This window comes from Nannospalax galili, unplaced genomic scaffold, assembly GCF_000622305.1.
Source record: "Nannospalax galili isolate Female #2095 unplaced genomic scaffold, S.galili_v1.0 scaffold3317, whole genome shotgun sequence".
Lineage (NCBI taxonomy): Eukaryota > Metazoa > Chordata > Mammalia > Rodentia > Spalacidae > Nannospalax > Nannospalax galili.
The window spans coordinates 27303-46970 of record NW_008339670.1 but is presented as its reverse complement, the minus strand read 5'-3'; the positions used below and the strand labels follow the sequence as shown (position 1 = coordinate 46970).

Sequence of the window (19668 nt, the reverse complement as noted above, 5' to 3'; positions counted from 1 at the left end):
ATATATTGCACTGAGTTCATTTAGGGGTGCACATGTGTACACGTGTTCAGTGCTTTCCACTTGGGATTAAATAAGCGCTTAGGGAGCTAGTCCTTGAGGTAGGACCCTGTACATTTTTCATCCACATTGGCATGTCAACTGGGCTTGTTATGTAGATACTGAGGCGATTTCATTAGTATAGCTTCTCTATCATGTCTAGACATGAGTTAACTTGCAGCAGGTGTCTTGTCTATATGGCTCTTAGAATCTTTCCGTCCCCTCTTTACCAATGTTCCATGAGCTTTGCCTGTAGAGTTCCTATTGTAGAACATGTCACTTAGAGCTGGGCACCTTACAGTCACTTATTCTCTGCTTTTGACTAGTGGTGGAACTGTGTAATAGTCTCCAACTGTTGCAAAAAAAGCTTCTTTCATGAGTGGTAGGCTGTACCCCCTTCTGTGTATACAAGAATATGTATTTGGAATATAGCAAAAAAATTCCATTGATCTAGAAATCTGATGGTAGTAGGTATTTCTTTAGAGTCTATGACCTTTCTAACCAGGTGTATGTGGCTATGCTTACAGTGTTATGCATGCATCCAATCCTTTTGAGCTGGATTATGTCTAATTAGTCAGCTGTTGATTACCTCCAAGATAAAAGTGTCACTATTGTAGCAATAGAGATCAATCACTGGATTGGTCATTGTTGTGGTTTGTAGGCTCTACAGCTGGATAGGACTACTGACTGTTTTTCTCCCTTGACAGTTTGCATAGTACCTTCTCATACAATAAAGAGAGAGGCTTATAGGTCAGTTCCAGCTCAGTTATTCCAAGTTCTGTTTCAAATTATGTCCTGTCTTCATTAATAGGGTTTTACCTTCAAGTTCTGAGGGGCAATCAAGGGCTGTAACAATAGCTTATATTATTTGTGGAATATTTTGGACTAGCCTAACCAACAACTTGAACTTGAATGGGGGTTTCCCTTGCCTGGCATTGTGATTTTTGTTACGTTACCTTCAGTTATACACATGCACTCATATATATGTTGTACATGTATTTTTCAATAGGCTTATTAAACAATAGATTTCCCCTTGGCTTTTCATACCACCTCAGTGTTATCGTTCTTTTAAATGTGAGATGTCAGCCTGTCCTTGGTACATAGTAACTTGGGTACATAGTAAACATTCAATAAGACACAGCTACCTAAATCACCTTTTGACTAAGCAAGATGAACCTGCTAATGAAAAAGAGGGCTTCAAGAAACTTGCAGTGGGAAAATGACCGCCATATAATTTCAACTTAAAAAGAATGTGCAACCATTATACCAATTTTAGCTTGTACTATATATGATTTTTCCCCGTTCTGTTTCTTTGTACTTTCCACATGTGTCTTAACTATTTTATGAAGTTAAAAAAAAATGAAGGGCTGAAAAGTTCGCTCTGTGGTTAAGAGTACTGGTTGCTCTTGCAGAGGACCTGGTTTAAGTTCCCAGCACCCACATGGCAGCAAACAACCATCCTTATCTCCAGTTCCAGGGGATCTAATAACCTCTTCTGACCTTTGAGGATATGGGTGCACTTACACACATGCAGGCAATACACTCATACACATAGGATAAAAATAAAAATAATGACTGGGAAAAATCAGTCTTGCCTTTCCCTAATTTTCACATGAAAAGGTAAAATAGGGGCTGGAGAGATGGCTTCACAGTTAAGAGCACCCAACACTCACATGGTGGCTAACAACAGTAACTCTAGTCCCCTGGGATCAGAGGCTTATTTAACCCATGTAGTACACTCACATATATTTAGCAAAAATACTCATTCACACACACAAAAATTAATGTAAAATATACTTTTGAAAGACATTGTAATGAAACACTGAGCTAACCCTACTCCTTGCTGTTAGCCCAAATTTAAAGTATAGTAATACATATTTCCTGCTCATATTAAATATTCCTATGTTCCAATATATTTTAAAGAAAAAAATTCATATCTCAAACTATTCCACAGTAAGCAGTACACTTAATATTTTCTATGTAATGCCACCCAAACATAGCACAAAAGCACCTCTTAGCTCTGGAAACTGTTAACCTGATTTATTGGGCTTAGGATGGGTTCGCTATGATGTTTATACTATACATATGTATATATACATATGTATATGTATATACATATACATATGTATATACATGTATATACAGGTGTCTCTGCAGCAGGCACAGCCCCCATGGCCTTTGTTCCCCCCAGTGGGGCCTCGGGCCCCCTGCCCTTCTTCCAGTTTTGGCTGCGGCTGCAAAGCGTGGGCTGGAGGCAGCTGAGTACCATCGACGTGGACAAGTTGGCGGGCACCGTGGACATTCTGGCCCTTCAGGAAAGCATGAACATCACCTTCTGCAAGCTGGAGGACGAGAAGGGCCCGCACTGCTAGTTGGGGGTGGACCCGATGCTGTTGAAACTTTTCTGTCTGACCCAGCTCACCATAGAGTACCTGATGCTGTTGAAACTTAGCCACCTGACCCAGCTCACCATAGAGTAGCTGATGCATTTGCAGAAATTCCTCACATCGCAGCTGAACCTGGTAGAGGAGAGGCTGCATCTGAGCAATTAAGAGCAGAGCAAGCAACTCCTCAGCAAGCAGGCTGGCTAGATCAAACTACTCAAGGAGGAGTGCAAACGCACAAAGAAGATGCTGTCTACACAACAGCTGACGATCGAAGCCAAAGCCAGCTATTACCAGTGCCATTTTTGTGACAAGGCCTTTATGAACCAAGCTTTTCTACAAAGCCACATTCAATGCTGCCACCTTGCAGATTCTCACCTCGAGTATAATACAAAGGCCCAGACTGACAAATTCCGGAAGGAGGTCACGTGTTGAAGGAACAGCTACAGATGACTAGGTCTCAGTTGGAGTCTTCCCAGCATACCCATGCAGTCCAATTCTCTAAGGAATATGAAGTGCAGAAAATAAAAGAAGAAGATTTTCTGAACTTATTTCATAGGTGGCAAGAGGAAGAAAAGAAGACACTAGTTGATGAAATGGAAAAAGTCAAGGAGATGCTTATGAAGGAGTTTAAAAGAATTAACTTCTAAGAATTCAGCATTAAAATATCAATTCTTAGAAATCCAGAAGTCCAATACGCAAATCAAGTCCAACATAGGCACCTTAAAAGACGTTCATGAGTTTAAAGAAGGCCATCTTCCATATCCACAATATTTCGAAAATATGCTTCAGCTTATTGATATCCAGGCAAGCAAGTGGACAGATTGATTTCAAGTTCTCAAGGAGGAACACAGCAAGAAGAAGGATCAGCTCCTGTCACATATAGAGAAACTCCAAAACACAATGATGAAAGATCTGATTAATGGGATCAGTATATGTCTTTTAGAGTCCATGTGTATAGCTGAAAGCTACATAACGAGAAGTAATGCAAAACAGGAAATACCTTCCTTTCAGTTGTTGTCGAGGGTGGCCCAAGAGAATCCCAGAGAGTAACCAGCATAGAACTGGGAAAATGAACAGCAGACCCCAATCTTACCTAAAGGAATATTAGCAACTGATTGCTGCTAGATGAGGAAGAGCTGATCTTCCTAAAACAAGGAACTCTAGGTAGGCTGACTAGATTCAGCAGATGGACAAACACTGGAGACTGGGTGGGGCTGCCAAAAACACAGTGGACCATAACAGGGATTACAGAGTATACGGGCTCCAGTCAGGGAGGGGGAGACTCTGGGAGGGTGCAATTTGGGATGTGGGTATATAGGTGAATAAAATTGTTTGGGATATTCTGTATGAAACACATGCAAAAAATCAACAAATAAAATGAGTTTTATTTGTGGAAGAAACAAAAATTTACTCCATGTTAATTAGGAGAGGTGGAACACATCACCATTGAAATCTACCTAATGATTTTATGTCCATGCTCAGGTGGATCTCAGAAAGTAACTATGACTAGTAATGATCAGATTCACAGAGCTTAGAGATGTAGGTGAAAACCTCTAAGTGTTAATAGCATTAAAAATGAGTTTTTCTGTATGAAACAATATTTTAAGATGAAATGGAGATCTCTTTTAGAAGTTCAAAGCTCATTCAGTTTTATGTCTTATAGGGTTCATACTGAGTTGAGTATTGTATAACAGTATTAATTCAAGCTAAAAATTTACAGCCAATACTGAGAGTCATCTTTGCTCTGGAAAATGTTATTGAATATGTTAATTCCATTAATGCTCTGATGGAAGGCTTCTTCTAACCATGTGGTTATTAAATAAATAATTTTTAAAAATGAAACATTTTCCCAGTTAATTATTTATTTAATAACCACATACTTAGAAGAAGCATTTCATTACAACAGCAATGACATAGTCAATAAAAATTTTCTGAGCTAAGATGTATCTTTTTCAAAATTGGCTGTAAATTTTTTTAGGTTTACAGTTGACTTATTACACTTATGCAATATTGTACACAGTTTAAACCCTATAAGACAAAATTAAACGAGGTTTTAACCTTTAAAAAAGAGCTCCATTTCATTATTAAAATACACAGTTTCATACAGAAAAATTCATTTTCAATGCAATTGACGTTAAGATGTTTGCACATGTGTGTCTAATCTCCATATATCTGATCATTACTAGTGACAGTCTGTTACTTTCTGAGCTCCTTTGCATCTGAGCATGGATATAAACTCATCAGGTAGATTGCATTGGTAATGTTTTTCACATCTACTAATTATTATTTTTTAATCAATTTTTAAATTTTTAATAACTACATGATTAGAAGAAGCATTTCTCTCCAGATTTAACATATTCAGTAACACACTCCAGAGCAAGAGTACATCTCTTTCACAAGTGGGTGCAAGTTTCTAGGTTCGCAGTTGAGTTAATACAGTTATACAATATTGACCTCAGTATGTGCCTTGTAAGATATAAAATTCAATGAGTTTTTTACCCTTTAAAAAAGATTCCCATTTCATTTTAGAATATATTGTTCCTTGCAGAAAGACTCATTGTTTTTGCTATTAACCCTGAGACATTTACACATGCATCTCTAAACTGTATGCATCTGGTTATTACTAGTCATAATCAGTTGGACTTGGATCCTTGGTGGCTGTGTATGTCTGTGAAGTCATCGGGCAGATTTCAGTGGTAATGTTTATCACCTCTACTAATTAGCATGACATAAATTTCCATGCTTCCTTCTCAAAATAATACATTTTAAAAAATTTGTTGATTTTGTGTGTGTATGTATATCACACACAACATCCCAATCCATCTTATTTGACTATGTACCCACTTCCCAGATGGCACCCTCCCATAGCCTCCCTCCCCTAACTAGAGCCCTTATGCTCTGAAATCCCTGCTACTGTCTGCTGTGTTGTCGGCACCCCAGCCAATACCCACTACTTGCCCTTCTGGTGAATCTAGGCAGCCTATCTAGATGTCTTTGTTTTAGGAGGGTCAGCTGTTCCTCTTCTAGAAGCAATCAGTTGTCAATACTCCTTTAGATAAGATTAGGGTCTGCTGTTCATTTTCCCAGCTCTATGCTGAGTTACTATTTGGGAGTCCCTTTGGTCACCCTGGCCAACAGCGCAAAAGAAGGTGTCTCCTATCTGGCACTGTTGCTTGCTATATAGCCTTTAGCTATGCATATGGACGCTTAAGAAATTATATTGACCCATTTAACCTTTGGTTATACTTTCCTTTTGGATGTTTAAGGTCATAAAGTTGGCCCAGATAAACCAATTCATTTTTAATCTCAAGGCCATTTGAGGATCTGTTCCTCAGGTGTCACATGGGCTTGGGAGGAGCCAATGGCTCCTTTATTTTACCAGTTCTGCCTATGTGAAGATAACTCAAAGGTCCTGCTGACCATGGTTCTCTTGTCTTGGAAGCATGGAGGAAGTGATTCCTCTGTGTTGACCCTCGTTTTGTAGACTGGACACTGGTTCAAGTCTATCTGGTGGAGTCTCCACAGCCTCCTTGATCAAGAGGACACTCTGTGTTGACACTCCTCTTTGTAGACTGGACACTGGTTCAGGTCCATCTGGTGGGGTCTCCACGGCCTCCTTGATCAAGAGGACCGGTGACCCACCACAATTACAGGACATTTTGAGATATGTTCATAGTCCCCTGGAACTAGTCGACCTAGGAGGGTCAAGGTGCAAAAACTGTTCTTTGTGTCCCTCTGACCAAATTAGTATGTGCCTCAAAGTATGTCCGGTAAATATCCAAGGTTAGTTCCACCAGTCGGATACTTTTAATTACTGTGCGTCATGTAGATGAATCTTAGGCAAAGACAAATTGTTCTCAGATAAACATTGCCTAGACATATATTTCTTGATCTGTTATGTATAATTTGTTAGTAGGTTGTTGGAGTAATATGGTTCTCTCTGGTTTTCAAAACTAGTTAGGCATGATTTATCTCTCGCATTGTCTCACCCCTCCACCATAATTTTCCCATTTAAGGTGCCCCCACTTTCCTCCTTTTCTCCCTTAATAATACCCTTCTCCTATGGTCCTACCTCTCTTGAGCCCCTCCTTTCCCCTTATCCCCTAGGTTCCTTGTATACCATTCCCTCCCGCCTCCCTTAAACTAACCCAATTTTTGACCAATCTCCCTTATTAAGGCCTATTTCCTATTGTTCTTCTCTTTCAGGCTGTTTTTTTTCCCTTTACCTCCCTGTTTCCTTTCCATTATCCTGATTCCTGTAGTTATGTCTGGATACATACTCACTTATCAGGGTTTAGTTCTAGGATCCACATATGAGGTAGAACATATGTCAATTTTTTTTTCTGAGTCTGTGTTACTTCACTTAGTATAACAGTTTCCAGTTCCATCCATTTACCTGGAAATTTCATGATTTAATCTTTTTTTATTGCTGAACAAAACTCCATCATATAAATGAACCACATTTTCATTATCCACTTGTCAATTGAGGGACACTTAGGTGTCTTCCATCTCTTAGCTACTGTGAAAAGAGCCGTAAGAAACATGGGTGTAAAAGTGTCTCTGCAATAAGATGAGTTCTTTGGATATATGCCAAGGAGTGGTATAACTGGGTCAAATGGGAGGTTCATTTGTAGTTTTTTAAGAGTTCTCCGCACTGCTTTCCATAGGGGTTGAACAAGTTTGCAGCCCCACCAGCAGTGGATGAATGTGACCCTTCCCCCAAAAATCCTCTCCAAAATTTGGTATCATTTGTTCTCTTGATCTTAACCAGTCTGAATGGGGTAAGATGAAATCTTAAAGTGGTTTTAATTTTCATTTCCCTAATTATTAGTGATGTTGAACATCTTTTAAGATGTTTCATATCCATCTTTACTTCTTCTTTTGAGAACTCTCTGTTCAACTCTTTAGCCCATCTTTTAATTGGGTTGCTTCTTGTCTTGATTCTCTGATTTTTTAGTTCGTTATATATTCTGGATATTAAACCTCTGTCAGATGTGTCGCTGGTAAAGATTTTTCTCCTACTTTGTGGGCTTTCTGATCATTTCCCTGGTTGCCTCCTGTGATGTACAGAAGCTTTTTTGTTTAATGAGTTCCCTTTTGTTAATCCATGCCCTTGTTTCCTGAGCAATTGATGTCTGGTTTATCTATGCAAGCTACGAAAGCCAGAAGAGCCTGGACCAAGGTATTTCCTGTTCTACATGACAATAGATGCCAGCTAAGACTACTATACCCAGCAAAGATGTCTATTATTCTTGTGGGGGAAAGAAAAATCTTCCGTGACACCAACAAGTATACATGTCCACAAAACCAGCCCTTCAAAGAGTACTTGAAGCAATACAGAGAGCACAGAGAGATTTAATCTAGGAAACACAAAATTACAGAGAGAACACAACAATCAAAAAAATGGCACCCAATACACACCTTTCAATAATAACCTTAACTAGCAATAGACTGAACTCTCCAGTCAAAAGACACAGGCTAAGCAAATGGATTAAGAAACAAAATCCATCTCTTTGCTGTCTGCAAGAGACCCATCTCACCTTCAAAGGCAGGCACTACCTTAAGGTAAAAGGATGGAAAAGAATATTTCAAGCAAATGGCACTAAGAAACTAGCAGGGGTTGCAGTTCTAATATCTGACAAAATGGACTTCAAAGTAAAACTAATCAGAAGAGATAAGGAGGGTCACTTCATTCTGAGCAAAGGAACAATTAACCATGAAGATATTACAATCCTTAACACATATGCACCAAATCCGGGTGCACCCAAATTCATAAAAACAACACTACAGGACTTTAAGACACAGATTAACTCCAAATAAGTAATAGTTTGGGACTTCAGTACCCCACTGTCTCCATTAGATAGGTCAACTGGACAAACAATAATGCATGCCTGGGGCACAGTACATACTCATACATGTACATTATTCCTTGTCAATTCTTTCCTCATTTAAATTTTATTACAAATGGGCTTTCCTGCTCTTAAAAGCCAGAATGACTTTGTGAACTCCCTGTTCCTCTACCAGGTCCATCTTCGAGGAACCGTAATCAGACATGAAACCACTCCAACAGTTGCAATCAGATACCAAACCAGCTCTCAAAGAATTCCAATCAGATACCAAACTGGCCTCCAAGAATCACAGTCAGACACCAAACCAGCTTTCAGAGAATCCAAACCAGACACCAAACCGGCCCTCAGAAGAAAACGAAAGTGTGTCAGCCACACCTTTACCTACATGGTGTAAGGTAAGGTGTTTCTCACTTTGACCAAAGTCTAGCTTCGTTTGGAAAAGGTGGGGATATTCTCATGCATCCTGCCCAAGTCAGGTTCTGCCTTGCACGTGGTGCACCAATACAGGGGGACAATCAGGGCCACTTTTAGGGTTCTTAGTCTCATTCATAAAAGAATTTAAGAATGGACTCAAACAGAAGCATTAAGACAGTTTTAGTAGAATTTAAGGAAAAATCCACAGGGCGGGCAAGACATAAATCTCAGCAACTGCCTTGAGAAGGAGAATGGAGGAGAGAAGGAAATAAAAGTCCTTATAACCATACCTATTTAGACCTGGCCTGGACATCAGACACATGGAAGACAAGAAACAACATGTTGGGGAGGGGAATGGAGCTTTAGATGGAAGGTAAAGAAATATGAGGTGTCGGGGAATCCCAGAGTGTTAAGGAAAGGATGGATAGAAAAGGGAGAGATGTAAAAGATACCAAATGTGGTGGCACACACCATTAATCCTGACACTCATGAGGCAGAGACAAGCAGACACTACCCAGTCTACATAGGCTGGCTGCAGCTAAGGAGACCCTGCCAAACAACAAGAAGAAGAGGATTTTGGAGAGCTCATGTCTGCGACTGGGTTTGTGAGCACTGCACTAAAGAGCTGGATTGTAAATTGGAAACGTTCACCACCTCATTTACACATGAGGTATTTTGCCTCTTTATTTATTGCGACTTTAAGTGAACCCAGCCTTCCTAGGGGTGACCCTATTACCAACTGACTGACCCAGCAATACTGAAAAGTCAGGTCTTCATCCAGACTAGAGATTTCAATCCTCTTAACGAGATTTCTCCCAAGTGGCTTCCTGCCACTATATTAGCATCTTCAAGAGGCCCCTCCTGTGGTAAGGGCTGTTTTTCTGTAGAGATATCGCCCCTCATTCTTAATTCCTGTCTCTGATCTGATGAAACCAATTTCATCATTCTCTTCCTTCAGTTTGCTTCATTTTTCTCTTTATAAAGATTTATTTTCTTTTTAATTATGTGTCTGTGTGTGGATATGTGCATTCCTGGAGATGGCCATTACAAGGCGCTTGTGAGCCACCTGATATGGGTGCTCAGAGGCAAACTTGAGGTCTGTGTCCCAGGGACCTGGTTCCTTCAAGGGGAGGGGCCTGCTGTGGAGAATTGACTGAAGAGTTAGCCAAGGAGGGAGGGGCTTCTGGGTGCCATTTTGGGATGGAAGCCTCAAATGGCTAGGCCGGGCACAGTGGCCATCTTGGAGAGAAAGATGGCCCAGGCATGTCACCCGTGTGGATGCGAGAGGGAGCATTTACCAACCTGGGGTGAGACTGCAAGCCCAAAATGTGTGGCCAAAAGTTAACAGAGACTGTGGGCAGGTGCGGAAGCAATCTGGAATGGCAGGCCAAGCTGAGCAGAGCTGGGTGCCCGGTGTTAGGTGTTCATTTCTTTATAAGTTCCTCCATTCCCCCATCCCTATCCAAGATGTAAAATGAAAAATTCACAGAAAGTTGTGTTATATGGTGAGAATGCAGATGACAGAGCCTCTGAAAGAGCAGCAAGCTCGCTTAACTGCTGCGCTGTCTCTTCAGTTCTTGCTTCATTTTTTCTTAGAGCAGTTATAACTACACGGAAATATACCATGAATTTACTTGTTCATTCCTGTCTGCTCTTCTTCATCTGTGAGGATGGGAACCCTGTCTGCTGTTGACTGACATGCTGTTTTTGTTACTTTTCTGGTGCTGTGATAAAACACTATGACCACAGCAAGTTATAGACCAAAGAGGATTCCATTACCTTCCTCAAAGAGTGCCACCAACTGGGACCAAGCATTCAAATACTTGGAGCCTATGGGGAACATTCTCAACAAGTGAGATGATTGGTGGACCCTGAAAAGTTGGGTGTGGTGCAGTTTCAAGGGGGAAACTAAGGCAGATTGTCTTTTTGGGTTATTAACACCACTGACAGACAGACAGCAGCATGGTTGGGGTTCTGAGGAGAATTCAAGCCCAGGAGGCAGAGTTGGAGCAGGGTGGTTCCTTCTTATAGGTATCAGAGGAAGGGGGAGATTTCAGAGCAGGACTCCACCACCAGGCTGTCCCTGATTCCAAGATGTGTGTGTAGTAGGGGTTTTGAGGAAGGTATGTGGGACTCCTAGGGTGCAATGGAAGAAGCAAACTTTTTGAGGCCTAATGATTATACCCATCGTCCCCTGATGTCCTGGATTCTGGCAGCCTGAGGGAAGTTAGGGTTCATTGTGGGAAGTGAGGGTTCCAAACCCAGTCTGGAACCTGGGGGAAGTGAGGATAGTAGGTACCCCAGATACCTAGAAGTCTGATAGGGGTTAGAGATTCATTGAAAAGGAGCTTGCCGTTTCCTTTACAGAAGAGGCTGCTGCAACTTCTCATTTCTTCACCTATATTTAACCAGGTCATCTCCATAATAACTCCAAAAGATAGGATAGTGTTCCTACAAAACCATGACCAGAGAGAGCTTAAACCAGTTGTCCAAGGCCACACAGGTAGTAAGTGGCCAAGCCAGGGTTAAACTCCAGGAAGTCTGGTGAGTGGATCTATGTTCCTAACCATCACTGGTGTCTACTACACAGAGAGGTAAACTGGGAGATTCCTAAATGGCCAAACACCTGGTGTGCAAGACCTTCCAAATGTTGCTGTTTCCAACCTTCGATAGAATTCAGTCATTCATTCAGTCAATCAGTCATTCACATTTTTAATGTATTTGTGATGTGTTTGATGCAGTTCACTGTTGCCACAGCTGTGCTATGTAACAAACATCCTTAAAATTTCAGGCACGCACATCAAGGGACTATTTAGATGGCGTCCTTCTATGTCTGGGACAATCTGGTTGTCAGTTCATCTAAGCTAGCTTCTCTGGGAGCCTGAGGGAATTAACTGCAACTCTTTCATACTCCAGAAGTCTAATCACCTAAAACCAACAGGGGTACAGCAAGAACAGAGTTGATTATCAAGCATTTTAAAAAGATGATTATTTTTTAATTGTGTATATGGGGGGAGCAGTAGGGCATGTGAGCACTGCACTGTGTGTGTACATGTGTATGCAGTACCTAAATAGGCCAGAAGAGGGCATCATCTATCCCTGGAGCTGGGGTTAGAGAAAGTCATGAGCCAATTAAGTACTGGGAATTGAACTTGAGTCCCATGGAAAAGTAGTAGGTACTCTTAAACTACTAAACCATCTCTCTAGCCCCTGATTATCAAGCAAGTTTTAAACTTTTGCTTACGGCACAGTTACCAGTAATACACTCGCCAACCCAAGGCCATTAACCAAACAAGATTCAGAATGGAAAGGCACTGCATGGTCACACTGTCCCAGTTTCTGTTACTGTGATAAACTCCCTGACAAAAAGCTGTTGAGGGGAGGAAGGGTCTATTTAGCTCATAATGTCAAGGTACAGTCTGTTATTGTGGGCAAGTCAAGGCAGGAACATAAATGATCACATCCACAAGCAAGAGTAGGGAGACAGGAAGGCACCCACGCTGCCTACTTTCATAACATTCAGCTAGCTTTCACTACTCTTATACAGTCCAGGGCCCAGCTCCTAGAATGATGCTGCCCATGTTCATGGTGGGTCTTCCCACCTTAATTAACTCAGTTAAGACAATCTCCCACAAGTCAATCTGATCTCATTGAGACCCTCTTTTTCTTCTGGCCTCCACAGGCACCTGCATATACAACTTATACCACACACACACACACACACACACACACACACACACACACGAACACAAATCAAACAAAAATAGACAAAAACAGAGGTTGGAGAAATGGTTCAGTGGTCTAGAGCACTGGCTGCTCTTACAGATGACCCAGCTATGGTATGCAGCACCCACATGGTGCCTAACAACCACCCATAACTCCAGTTCCAGAGGATATGACCTCTTCTCATGGCAGCTCTGAGGGCATCAGGGCTGCATGTGGTGCACACACATTCATGGAGGAGGAAACATATACACATAAAATAACATACAAGAAAAACAAAAAAGCCCCAAATAAACCAGTGCACGTGCCCGCGCGCGCGCGCACACACACACACACACACACACACACACACACACACACACACAAAGGCTAAAGAGATACTAATGCCATCTTTGTAGTCTGCCACGATGTAAAATTCTGAACACAAACAAAATTCTGATCTTTTTGCACCTATTCTTCTGAGCCAAGGGAAAGACAAAAACGCACATGTGAATAGTAGTGGGGCTTTGGTGTTTTAGGAACCAGTGGTCGCTGTGTCCTTCAGTCAAAAGAAGTGACAGCAGTTGGAACCAGCTCAGAAGGATCTGTACAAAGAAGTGATGCTGGAGAACTATGAGAGCCTGTCCTCCTTGGGTGAAGACCACCTCTCTGCAATTTGTTCTGGGTCCATGAGAACCTGGGGATCACAATTCTGACAGAAAAGGATCTTTACACAAGGTTTGGATGCATGAACTAGGCCCTAAGACTGAAGTAGAACATTGGAACATAGATGCTCAGGGCTTTATCCTATAACTGGTGCTGCACACGTCCTGTTACTCCAGAAGTTCAAGTTTTTAATTGCTTGCAGCAGGAAAGGAAGAATGTATTGGAAATAGGTTCCCCACCTGCCAATTCCTGACCCTGACTCTGATTGGTCTCCCTTAAGTCACACGAACAAAGTGAAGCTAATCCTCATGGTCAGTGGGTCCAGGAATGGGTTGATTTAACATACATCCAGCAGGTATGTTCCAATGTCATGGAGGTGGACTCAGTTTCTTTCAAACTGCATAGTTCATTGTCTACAGACATCTGAGCTGCTGAGATGGGGAAGTGGGGACAAGAAAAGGTGTATGTTCTGTGTATAGTCTCTTGTCTTCTTTCTATGCAAAGATTTGACTGGAAAAGGGATTTCTGGGTGGCAAGTAACACCCCCTCCCCCCACACCATGGAACAGGGCAGCTGACTGTCTAGCTAAAGTTGATCACCAGGTTGGAACAAGGGATAAACCTTTTTGGCAAAGAGAAAGACGTCAGTGAAGGTCCCCAGCAAGGTGAGGAGGGAGTCAGCAGAAGTGATGGCTCTGCAGATGAGTCAGAGGGATGCCCTCGCCTGTCCTCCATTTTGCTGAGGGATGGAAGAAATGGCCATGTAGCATGATTTGTTTTGAGAAAACTTGTAATTTCTTCTAGCCTGTGAGATATTGCCGCTTATGCATTCGTACCTCAGTTCCTTCTCCCAGTCTTTTTTTTTTCAAAATGTATAGGATTTAAAATTTTTTACAATGTATATTTTTATTGACTATTTGTGTGCTTCATACAGTGCATCTTAATCATCTTTACACCTCCTCTTCCATCTGCATGCTCCACAGCCCCCCACCTCCAGCAGGTTTCATGCATTCTATCACATATGTTAAGGCCCTCGGTGTGAGCTTATCCACTAGAGTCTGGCCAACCTTCCTATCATCACTCCCTTAAAAAAGACCAACTTCCCCTCATCCAGCAGTGACCAGTTGCCAATAGTTCCTTGGCTAAGATTGGGGCTTCTTACCCATTTCTCCAGTTCTATGCTGAATTTCTATCTTGAGTTTGCATGGGTCTTATGCATGCTGTCACCATTGCTGTTAAGTTCATATGAGCAAGTTCCCAGCCACCTGGAAAACTCTGTTTCCAGAGGTCATGCACCACCTCTGGCTCCTACAGTCTTTCCACCCCCTCTTCCTCAATGGTCCATGAGCCCTGCGAGGGTGAGGTTTAATATAGGAGTCCTACCCAGGGACATGCACTCTGCAGTGCATTTTGGCCAGTCGTGGCCATCTGTGCTAATCACCCTCTGTTGCATGTGGAAGCTTCTCTGGTGAGAAATCAAAACCTTCACCCGGAGAAGTGAGTTAGAGAGCTCACTTCTTTATTGTTATCACTGGCAGTGCCCCAAGAGCTAGTGCTCTTGAATTCTGGGTCATGTCCCTCCCCAAATCTAGTTTTCCCATAATTTACAACTTAGTTACCTAAGTCACAAGACAATTTCAGGAGATCCTTTTTATGATTAAGCAGTTAAAAGTTGACCACAAAGGCAGATTTACTGACAGCTAGTTAAACATTCTTACAGTGGAATTTGGTGAACAGTACAGTTGCAAATAGGGGTCCCCTCAGATAACTGTGGTATTTCTGGTTTCCTGAGGACTCCATTGTTATTTCTATTCTGATCTTCTGATCAGCCATGGTTAATCATTTATTAAGTAAATCAGTACATGGTAGTTATGTTTTGTTTTGTTTTGGTATTGAAACAGAGTCTCCCTGTAGCCCCAGCTGTCCTGGAACTCACTATATAGACCAGGCTGGCCTCCATCTCACAGAGATATGCCTGCCTCTGCCTCCTGAGTGCTGGGATTAAAGGTGGGCACCACCACGCCTGCTTTGTAATTATTCTAAAACACAAGAGAGAGCTGGAGAGCTGACTCAGCAGTAAGAGCACTGGTTGCTCTTGCAGAGGACCTGGGTTCAGTTCCCAGTACCCACAGGGTGGTTAACAACCCTGTGTAACTCCAGTTCCAGGGGATCTGATACCCTCTTCTGGCCTCTGTGGACATTGCATGACATGGGTGCACTGACATACACGAAGGCAAAACACTCATACAAATATTTTTTATAAAGTTTAAAACACGGAGAGATATGTGAAACCTAAGATAAATTAGGTATGCAAGTTACATTGTAGATAGATTAAATGCATATATTATGCATTTTTACTTTTCAGTATCATGCTTTTAGGGTTATGAGTCACAGCAGCAGCCTGACTCTACTTGTACTAGCTCTCTTCTCCTCAAATGCTCAGTGCTTCTCTGTCTCTTTCTCTCTCTCTCCCTCTACATGTGGAGGCCAGAGTAAGACATTGTGTTTCTTCCTCCATCCCTCTATGCCTTATTTCCTTTGAGACAATATCTTTCACTAGATCTGAAGCTTGCCTTTCTGGCTAAGCTGGCTGACCAGTGAGCTCTTGGGATCTACTTGTCTCTGTCCCCCAGTACTGGGGTTGCAAGCACATGTAGTCATTCCTGCCTGGGGATTCAAACTCCTGTCCTTCATGCTTACAGAGCAAGTGCTCTTACTCACTGAGCCATCTCCTTTGTCCCCAACTTTCCTTTTAATATCCTTAGTATCTTAATACTTTAAAATATATTAATAGCATTTCTTTGGTACAGCCTGGGTTGTACATGATTGTAATCTTTTTAAACATTAGTATTAGTTTACAGCCCTCTGTTGACTTAGAAAAACAAAAGCACATTTTGGATCATATAATCATTACCCATAATGTTCTAAACCTCAAGAATATACCACACGTACACACACAGAGATATTCATTACAACAACACAGGCAATTGGAGTATATGCATGTGAGGGGAATGAGACAGAATCTCACGATATGGCCCATATTGAGATCCTCCTGCCTCTTCTCCTGAGGGCTGAAATTATAGGCATCTACCACCATAATCAGCTAATATATGCATTTTAATAAATGCCAAATGGTGATATGTGATGTTAATTAAAATAATAGTTCTGGGCTGGTGAGGTGACTCAGTGGATAAGGGCACTGCTTGCCTCCAAGCCTGATGACCTGAGTTCAATCTCCAAGGAACATATGGTAGAAGAAGAGATTCAAATCCTACAAGTTGTTCTCTGACTTCCACATGCATGCACACAATGGCAGAAAGACACACACACACACACACACACAGAGAGAGAGAGAGAGAGAGAGAGAGAGAGAGCGAGAAAGAAAGAGGTGTACTTTTTCAAAAATTTGAAAATTATGCTCTCAGTCTACCATCCAGTTCCCTATCTATATTACTCAGCAAAGACAATTATTCTTTTGAGTGATTCTGTCACTGCTCCACTAAAATAGATTAAATGAGATATAGGAGCACTGGTAAACATGTCTCCAGGCATTTTTGGATTCCAGAACAAAGACAGATGATGACATAGCAGCCTAAATTTGCCTTTGTATTTCTGGAAGCTGGAAGTCCAGGTTCAGGGTGTAAGCATGGTTGAATTAGTTCTAGGGAGGGCCTTCTCTTTGGTTGTAGACTTCAGACCTCTCACTGTGTGATTACATGGCATATAGAGAGAGCTAGGAGATTTCTGGCCTCTTATTAGAACAACAATAATTCATGAGGGTTCCAGCCTCATGATCTAAGTTACCTCTCAAGGGTCCCACCTTCAAATACCATCATGTTGGGAGCTGAAATTTGTAAATATTAATTTAGGGAGGAGACAATCATTAAATCAATAACAGGTAAAGAGCAGATGGAACTCCCATAACCTGCAGGCAAGAGTGCAGATTGACAGAGATATTTAGGAGAGAAAACCTTAGACAGTGTTCACTAGAGTTACACATACGGATTGTGAGTATCCCAACAACTCCAGTCCTAGTGATTTACATGAGAGAAATGTGTATATATGTTCATACATGCTCTATACAAAACATCCCAAATTGTGGTCTACCTGAACACCCGTATAAAAGAAATAGTTAAATATATTTTGAAATATTTACACAAAGAAATATCATGGCTAATGCAAATGACTGGCAACCATGACTCAAAATAATGTGTACACACACCTAACATTGAGTGCAAAAAAAACCCAGACACTAAAGGGTGCAGACCATAGCTATACATAGGATGTGCAAGGATAGGCAAAGCTAATGTATGCTAGAAGCCAAAATCAGACTAGTGAGATGGCTCAGGAGGTAAGGGTGCTTGTGGACAAGGCTAAGAACTTTAGTTTGATCCCTGAAACTCACATGGCAGAAGGAGAAAACCACCGCCAAGTTTCCCTCTGACCTCCACATGCACGCTGTGACATGCACGCCTGCCACACACACTAAGTTCTAAGAAGGTGAAGGTAATGACTAGAAAGAAAATGAGTAAGGGCTGGGATGGGCATGATGCTTAGCTGCTTGTGATCTTAGCCTTAGTGCTGTAGGCATGAATATGTTCACTTTGTGAAGTCCAAACAAGCTTAATATTTTATATCTATGTACTTGAAAATTTTTATTTATTGTTTTATGTGTATGAGTGTATTGCCTGCATGTAAGTAGACCCATGTCGTACAATGCTCGTAGAGGTCAGAAGAGGGTGTCAGATCCCTTGGAACTGGTGTAACAGACAGTCACCATGTGGGTGCTGGGAATTGAAATTGGGTTCTCTGCAGGAATAATGTCTTAATGGCTGAGCCATCTCTACAGCCCTATTTATGTAGTTTTGATACATATGTTATACTCTAATTATTAATAAATGCTTTTACTCAAAACAAAAACAGACATGAAACAGATGTTTGCATTCTAAATCTCCATGGAGCTGGAGAGTTGGCTCAGCAGTTAAGAACACTTGCTGCTCTTCCAGAAGACTGGATTCAGGTCCCATCACCCACTTTGGGTAGCTCAAAACTGCCTATAATTCCAGTTTCAGGAGATCTGACAACCTCTTCTGGCCTCTATGGACACCTGAATTCATGTGCACATTCCCCCACACAGATAAACATACATGCAAACAATTTTTAAAAAATTAAATCTCTAAGTCTCCTTCAGGGAAGAAGATAGAGAATAACTTGAACACAGAATAACTTGGACACAGAGAATAACACAAACACAGAAAATAACTCGAACACAGAGAATAACTTGAAGACGGAGAGTAACACAAGCACCAAAAATAACTCACACACAGAGAATGACTCGAAGATTGAAATCACAAAGCAAAACAGTTGTAAGACAACATCTCAGGAGAAGAAGAAAATAGATCACGGAGGTGACTCCCAGAGTTTGAGGGCAGAAAAAGCCTCAGAAACGGATGATAGGGTGTCTCAGAACAAAGAGAAATGTGGTCCAACGCTGGCTATCCAAAAAATATTACCTGGCGATGAGGAACATGAATCTGTGGCCTCGGGAACACTTTCAAGTGAAACATCAGCAACTGCATCACAACAGAGCACGTCTCAAGAAAAGTCAACCGCAAGCCAAGACTCTAACAGAAAAACACAGAATGCTAAGATTCTCACAAAACGAATTTCACACGGCAGGGTAAGAACCACTTTAAATGTAAAGAATGTGGGCAAACTTTTAAACAGACCCTCCATCTTGTGGAGCATGAGAGAATTCATACAGGAGAGAAACCTCACATGTGTGACACACGTGGCAAATCCTTCAGGCACATCTCATACTTCCTCACACACTACTGAATTCACATGGGAGTGAGGCCCTATAAGTGTAAAGAACATGGCAAAGCCTTCAACAGCAGCTGCACACTCAACAACCACTACAGGACCCACACAGGGGAGAAACCCTTCAAATGTGATGAGTGTGGGAAAACCTTCAAGCAGAACACGAATCTCACTCATCACCAGAAGGTTCATACAGGGGAGAAACCTTACAAGTGTGGAGAGTGTAACAAGTGCTTTGGTCGCAGCTCATCCCTAAGGGAACACAAGAGGATCTATACTGGAGAAAAGCCATACAAGTGTAAAGTGTGTGGGAAAACCTTTTTCTGAATTTATTTTATGGGTATGAGTGTTTTTCATGCATGTACATAAGTCTACTATAAGCATGCAATGCCCTTGGAGGTCAGAAGTGGGCACTGGATCCCCTGAACCTGGAGTTACAAATGGTTGTTAGCCACCATATGGGTGCTGGGACCCAGGTTTCTGGGTCCTCTGCAAGAACACCCAGTGCCACTAAGCCACCTCTCTAGGGGGCTCCCCTCTCCTCCACCTTCTCCCCTTCTTCCTCCTGGTCTTCCTTTTCCTTGTCCCCTTCTTAGAAATAAAACAATATTTTAATTTCAAAATGCCAAGTACAGGTCTAAGTTCGTTATGTGTGTCACTTGATTAACCTCCACCTAGGCCTGTGGGAGAGGTGTGTTTCTTAGTGGTACTATTGCCTTGCTGTGAATAGGAATCTGAGCCATTAGAAAGCTAAATTACTTCCTGTTTTATAAAGGCTATATAATCTGTCTAGTG

At 41.7% G+C, this 19668-nt stretch overlaps 2 pseudogenes; both read left to right on the top strand.

Annotated features, from left to right (window-relative positions):
- LOC103735212 overlaps positions 1-4448 on the top strand; it is an 11808-nt pseudogene extending 7360 nt beyond the window's left edge.
- The window catches only part of LOC103735211, a 41414-nt pseudogene extending 22214 nt beyond the window's left edge, over positions 1-19200 (top strand).
- Positions 19201-19668: the final 468 nt, after the last annotated feature.